A 7,846-nucleotide genomic window follows, 5' to 3' on the forward strand; every position below is an offset into this window, starting at 1 on the left:
GGTGCTGAGAGTTTTGTAGGTTTCATTTGGTGCTAATCGCATCCGAGTGTAGGCTGATTATGGCGTTCTTTAAGGTTTATGAGTTGTGCGGAAATACTTAAATTAAACAAGGTATGATATTATAGCGAATGGCATTATATTTTCCCGTGGAGCAGCCAATTAATTCTGCTAGGCGACTTCAATTTCACTAAAATTACGTGGCCCCTTTCTGATCTCGCCACTCGTGGTTCACCTAATGAAGCTGTCAGTTTTATTAATTTATGCTCAGATTTTGGTCTCACCGAAATTAAATGAACCTACAGGGATTTCTGATACAAGCTCTAACACAATGGACCTTATTCTAACTACGTGTCCCCATCTTGTTGATCCTTGTTATTTTTGCCTTTCTTAAGCGATCACCTATTGATCAAGCTTTCCCTTAAGGCGTAATTACGCATCCCCCCACAAAATCTAAATATATTCGAGATTACAGTAAGGCTGATTTTTCATCTATAAACAATGAACTTGCAAGTTGTTTGGACAGTTATATACCTAACTTTTTGGAACGGTCTTTGAAAGTAACTGGTCACTTTTCAAGTCTAAAATACAGTACCTTGTAAATACGTATACACCGCTGCGCGTGATTGCTTTTAAGCATCGATCCCCTTGGTTCAACGTATCGCTGAAACGCTTATCTAACAAAACAGCAGCTGTTTCGTAAAGCCAAAAGAAACGTTAGGTATGATTGTTGGTCTGTCTATCGCGTGTGCTCAGCCATTTATAAAAATGCGCTTAAGGATGCCAAACGTGTTTTTTTTCATGGTACACTCCCTACGCTCCTGGTTGAATATCCTAAGACATTTTGGAGCATTGTTGGTAACAAACCAGTGAATACTGTTTCATTACCCGTTGTGATGGAGCCGGAATCCCACCGTCTAAGTGTTGTGTCGTGTTAAGCTCAGTATTTTCAAAATCATTTTCGCACTCCCCTGCTGTTGAAATGCCACATTTTGTTCATGTTGATTTTCCTACTATGGATGCTTGCTGTATTCTTCAATCTGGATGGTGTGATGAAATTTATTGGAAACTTGAAGGTGTCGTCGTCATCAGGTGTAGACGGCATCAACGCAATTTTTTTTTAAAATATAAATAGATGTACGGCTGTGATATTATGCAATCTATTTCATCAATGCCATATTTCGGGTTTATTATCTAACGATTGCAAGATCGTTTAAAATGTGCCATTTTTAAATCTCGTGGTCCATTTAATCCCCTAATTACAGGCCGATATTAATCACGAGTGTATCTTGTAAGATTTTTGAGCACATAGTATATTCTAATTTGCTTAAATTTCTGGAAGGTAACTCACTTTTTACCCCTAAGCAACATGAATCCCAGAAGAAATTTTCTTGTGAGACTCAACTTATTTGTTTCATACATGGCATTGCCACGGCTCTTGATAACGGACATTGCATTGAAAATATTTGTATTGATTTCTCTAAGGCTGTTGACTTAGTTAATCACCAAACACTATGCATGAAGTTAAGCAAAAAATTGTTGATTCAAACATTCTTTCTTTGAAAATTTTTATCTAATAGAACCCGGTTTGTATCTGCCAATAAATTTGATTCACCGCACTGTCTAGTGACATCAGGAGTACCACCGGGTTCCGTGATGGTTCCTTTGCTTTTCTTTATTTATGTTAACGACTTGCCTTCAGTAATTACTTCAAGCATTAGGTTTTTCGCAGGTGATTGTGTTACTTATAGAACTGTAAGTATTAAAACTGCTGATTCTGACACTTCCATACTTCAGAAGGACCTCCATAATATTACTACTGGTGTGACCCATGAAAAATGCGTTTAAATACTAACAAATGCAAAACAATTATATTTTCATTTAAGCCTAATACCTCCAATATTACCGATTATATCCAGGGCTCTAAACTAGAACTTGTTGCTTCTTACAAATATTTAGGAATTTATATCACAAAAACCTTTCTGGGCAATATTTTATTGTCAATAATGCGAACCGCATGCTTCGGTACTTGCGACAATATTTCTCTATGGCGCCTTCACACCTTAAAGTACTGTTTACAAAACTTTAATTCGGAATAAACTTGAGCACACGGGTTCGGTGTAGGGTCCCCTTGATGATTATCTCATTAACATGTTGGAAATGGTACAAAATCGTAGTGCACGCTTCATCGTTTCTACCTAGGCTCGGACATCTAGTATTTCTGGTATGAAACTAACTTTAAACCTTCCCAACCTTGCCCTACGCGGAAAAAAGGCCGTTTTGTCAGCCTTTCATAAAATTTATTTTTCAAACACACACCTCAAAAGTGAACTTCTTTCTGCGCCGTCATATATATCATCCCGTATTGACCATCGCCATAAGGTATACATTCCCTAATGAACACTTATTTTTTGCCTCTTTCATTCCCAAAACTGCTAACGAATGGACAGACCCAAAGGACTATCGTATCGTATTTTAGGAGCGAAGAACTTTAAGGGCGAGGCTTGTCCGTCCGGCGTCCGTGCTCACGGCAGAGCACAGTGTACATGGAAACACCAGTGAACAAAAGGTTCACAAAAGGTTAACAAGAACAAAATAAGTTCAGGAGGTTAGAGAGAGAGAGAGAGAGAGAGAGAGAGAGAGAGACGCACAACACAGTGTAAATCGAAACATCTGTTAACAAAAAGTTCACAAAGGTTAACAAGAACAAAACAAAAGGTTCCCAAAAGGTTGGAGGAGAGAGAGAGAGATGCACAGCCCCGTTTAAATCAAAACATCTGTGAACAATTAATCACAAAGGTTAACAAGAACAAAATAAAAAATTAACAAAAAGTTATAGAGACACAGGGAGAGATAGAGAGGGAGAGATAGTCTTCGTGGAGAGCCGTACGGCACATGCGAAACGAGCATTGGATTGGATTGGATCGAATTGGATTTGGATTGTATTGGATTGAATTGAATTTGATTAAATTGCATTGTATTGTATTGGATTGGAAACCGTTTCAGCAGCAATAAGCACTCTGACGGGTTATTTACCGTAAGAACGATCCCCAGTGCTTCGCCCAATCATCATGATTCACTTCGTGGACATGCGTGAATTTTCCCTGTCTTCAATGCAGAAGCGGCCCGAGTCGAACATGCTGCTACAGCCATTCACCAACGCAACGCGCCCCATCACCTCGCGAGGCAACTTCATCGAGATGATCATGACGCTGGCCAACTTCCTGCCGAACACGTCGCTCGACTACTACAGTTACCTGGGCTCGCTCACCTTCCCCCCCTTGCACCACCAACATTCTGGTTGAGGTCTTCAGCAACCCCGTCGACATCGACGCGCAGCAGGCAAGCAGGCTTTAACATCCCCCTATACCATGCGACCACGCACGGGAATCACACGAAACACTTATTGATTGAGGGGGGTTTGGCGCGCGGAGGGCTCCGGAATAATTTCCAGCAACGTGGGATCATTAACCTGCGCCAAAACCTCCACCCAATGGCGTTTTCTCTTTTTGCCTAGATCAGAAAAGCAGTACCTGCAACAGGGATCGAACCCGTGTCCTCGGGCTCAGCAGCACAAAGCGTTAGCCACTGAGCCACCATGGAGGGCACATGGCAACCGTCCAGCCGAGTTTTAAGCTTTGCGCGTGCATAGCCTGGTGCGCTCTTTCATTCAAAGGCGTAGGGAAATAACAAAGGACAGGAGAGCTTGCCGGAAGTCCCTCAGTAAGGTTTATGCATCATTGCTAATCAGTTAGTAGCGGTGAGTGTGGGCTCCATCATAGAGCCCAACCAGGGCGAAGGTATACCAAAACTAAGAAAGTACACAGGATGACCGCTGGTTGTCAATTCTTTTATTTGATTGGGAACGCGTGTACACATTTTCTGCAAACACGCAAAGCGCAAAACGGAAAAGAGCTACAATGTAGCCATCTAGCATACTCTGCCCCACTGCGTAAGTGCGTGAAAAATAGAAATAAACTAACAAACGAGAGATGCGCACGAGAAACACATGAAATAGAGTACCAAAGAAAGCCCGCTCTGCGTCGTTACCTTTTTTAGATGCAAAGCATCTCTTGCTCTCGGCTCCGTCGTCCGTCGTCCATCCATCCGCCGGCCCAGGAAAACACTGGCAACACTGCCGCTCCAGGAGCCCTTCAAGGGGAAGCGTGCCCGTCTCGTGCCGGCCCTGGCAGACACCGGCGACCCTGTCGCTCCAACATCTCAGGTCGGGGCTATGTCCCTCTCTTGTTGTGGCGCCACCCGCACCCCCACTGCGCATGCTCGGCTCATCTCGGCCGGCCCCGGCAGACACCGGTTACACTGTCGCTCCAAGAGCCATTAAAGGGTAAGACACCACCGGGCATTCAGCAAGCCGATCATGCGCAGTGGGGGTGTGGATGGCGCAACAACGACAAGGGAGGGACATTGCCCCGCCGCATCTAATAAAATTACACCATCTTCCCGTAGGGGAACCCTGAGTAGTATGCGAAACAGCCATGGGCTCAACGCAATTTCCCATTTCGTTGTTCCTTTAAGTCAAAAGTGTAGAAGTTACCATGGAAACCAAACTGTAAATATAACGGTAGCTACGTACCCCAACCTAACGGAAACGATGAACTGAAAACTAATGGGCAGTTGAATCCACCCCATGGCTGCTTTCCATACTACTCAGGGTTCCCCTACGGGAAGATGGTGCAATTTTTTTTATATTATCGCGACGGCGACAGAGAGAAGCGAAGACACACGTCTGCACGCTACAGCGCCGTGGACCCAAACTGGGGTCCCCGCTTTATTCCACGCTCGTGCCCAGCGCGCACCGCAAGCGCGTGGTCAGCACTCGCCACTCGTGGCTCAGCCCCAGCGTCATCGTTCCTGGAGCGTGCCCGTTTGCGGCATCAAACGACGCAAGCTGCTGGGGCGCCGCCACATAGCCCCCCCTCTTCAGACGGAGTGTCGGCAAAACGGACAGTCTTTGCGCTGGGATGTTCACGGGTGGGGCTGCGAACGGAGGGGAGAGTGGTGGTGTTCAGGGTGGAGTGGTGGATGGTGGTGTCGAAGGCAGGCGGTTCGGCCTCGGGGAAAGCGGGCTTGAGGCGATCGATGGAAACGACAGTGTCGCGGCCGTTAACGCGAACTGTAAACGTCTTTTCGCCGCGTGAAATGACGAGATGAGGGCCGGTGTAGGGCGGTTGAAGTGGCCGGCGGGCACTGTCGACACGGATGAAAACGTATTGGCTGACAGAAAGACTTGGGTGAATAAAAGTGGGTTTTGTGGAACACGGCCGTGGCGGTTGGGGACGGATATAGCTGAAAAACCGGGTTAAATCCTGTACGTAGGATGGGCCAGGAGAGGAAGGGTTATCCTGAGGCCGTGGAGGGACCAGGAAGTCTGCCGGTAATCGCAAAGACGTGCCGTAGACCATTTGGGATGCGGCACAACCAAGATCATCTTTGATGACAGTGCGTAATCCTAGCAGCACAAGAGGAAGGTGAACTGCCCACTGCTCAGGTGATTCGTGAGCCATCAGCGAGGCCTTGAGCTGACGATGAAACCTCTCGACCATGCCGTTGGCTTGAGGATGATAGGCCGTTGTTTTTAGGTGAGTAACACCGAGTAGGCATGTCAAGCGGCGAAAGAGTGTGGACTCAAATTGGCGGCCACGGTCTGTGATAATCTCCGACGGCACGCCAAAACGGGCGATCCACGTCGACATAAGCGTGGAAGCAACAGTCTCAGCCGTAATATCGTCGATTGGAGAAGCCTCCGGCCACCGGGTAAAACGGTCGATCACTGTCAAGATGTAGCGGCAGCCCTTAGATGGTGGTAGTGGGCCAACAAGGTCCACGTGAATTGTGGAGAACCTTGAGTCCGGTAGTGGAAAAGTAGCCAGAGGCGATGTGGTATGCCGAGAGACCTTGCATTGTTGGCAGGCGAGGCAGGAACGGGCCCAGGCGCGTACGTCAATATTCATGCCCGGCCAGACGTATCTCTCGGCAATCAAACGCCGTGAGGCACGAACTCCAGGATGAGAGAGACGGTGAATAGAGTTGAAGGCAATGCGCCTGAGAGACGCAGGAAGGTACGGCCGTCTGCGGCCTGAGACCGGGTCAATGTCGCAAACGATGCTGATTCCCGAATCAGGGCATAGAATGTCCTCGAGGTGCAGAGAGGAGCTGTTTGAAGAACGTAGAGTTCGGAGCTCCTCGTCATCGCTTTGGGCTTGGGCCAACTCCTGAGAACTGAAAGCGGAGCGCTGTATGGCGGAAATACGGCTAAGGGCGTCGGCTGGAATGTTGTTAACTCCCTTGACATGCCGAATGTCCGTCGTAAACTCTGCAAGATAAGCCAAATGTCGCGTCTCTCGGGGAGAATATGTAGTCTTCGATGACTTGAAGGCGTTCGTAAGAGGATTGTGATCGGTGAAAATCACGAAGCTGCGGCCTTCGAGGAAAAAACGGAAATGCTTCACAGCGAGGTATGCCGCCAGGAGTTCCCGTCCGAAAGTGCTGTACCGTTGCTCAGTGGGAGAAAGCTTCTTCGAAAAGAAACCGAGCGGGTGCCAGCTGCCGCGGATGTGCTGCTGAAGTACACCCCCAATCGCACAGTGGGAAGCATCTACCATCAGGCTTGTGGGAGCGTTGTGGCGCGGGTGCACGAGGAGGGTAGAAGAGGCCAGGCGCTCCTTGGTGGTAGTGAATGCGCGATCAGCAGCTTCAGACCATTCAAGACTGCACTCGGGAGACTTGGAAGTTTGAAGGAAAGTTTCGAGAGGTTGAACAATGGCCGCACAGTCCGGGATGAACCGTCGGTAATAATTCACCAGCCCTAGGAAACGGCGAAGTTGGCGCAAGGACTCAGGTCGGGGAAAGTCGATTATGGCCTTCACTTTGTCTGGCAGAGGGCGAATTCCATTGCAGTCAACGAAATGACCGAGAAACTCCAACGACGGCAACCCGAACGCACACTTTTCGCTATTAAGGATGAGGCCATGCTCTGCTAGGCGTTCGAAAACTATCCGCAGATGGTGCAGGTGCTCAGATAGCGATGAACTGGCGACAAGAACGTCATCTATGTAGGCGAAAACAAAAGGTAGGCCACGGAGGACGACGTCTATGAAGCGCTGAAAAGTCTGAGCTGCGTTGCGTAACCCGAAAGGCATCCGAGTGAATTCAAAGAGGCCAAACGGTGTAATGATGGCAGTTTTCTTGACGTCATCCGGGACTACGGGGATTTGGTGGTAGGCTTTTTGGAGGTCAAGCTTTGAAAATATGGTACATCCACTGAGGTTATTGGTGAAGTCCTGTATATTAGGTAGGGGGTACCTGTCGGGTACCGTGGCCACGTTCAAGGAGCGGTAATCACCACAGGGTCGCCAGTCTCCTGATTTCTTCGGGACCATGTGTAACGACGAGGACCAGTTGCTCGATGACGGGCGAGCAATGCCGATTTCAACCATGTGGTGAAATTCCTGTTCCGCGATTTTGTGTTTCTCTGGAGCCAGTCGACGCGCCACGGCGTGCGTAGGTGGACCGGTGGTGATGATCTGATGAACGACGTCATGCTTCACTGGCTTTGTCCAGTCTGGAGGGGCAGTCAGCCAAGGAAACTCGTTCAGCAATTCCCGGTACGGAGAAGGCAGGTCACAAAGAAGCGTAAATGCGAACGGATGGACTGGAGACGATTTGCCGATGACAGAAAGGCCGGTTTTGGCGTCCAGGATTCTTTTTCGGGCCATGTCAACCAGGAGGCCGAAGTGCGAAAGGAAATCGGCTCCTAGAATGGCGTGACTCACGTTGGCCACGAGGAAAATCCAGCGAAACGCACGGCGTAGGCCGATGTTTACCATCA

The sequence above is a fragment of the Haemaphysalis longicornis genome, unplaced genomic scaffold, assembly GCF_048455015.1.
Source record: "Haemaphysalis longicornis isolate Haplotype H1 unplaced genomic scaffold, Haemaphysalis longicornis Haplotype H1 scaffold_8, whole genome shotgun sequence".
NCBI lineage: Eukaryota > Metazoa > Arthropoda > Arachnida > Ixodida > Ixodidae > Haemaphysalis > Haemaphysalis longicornis.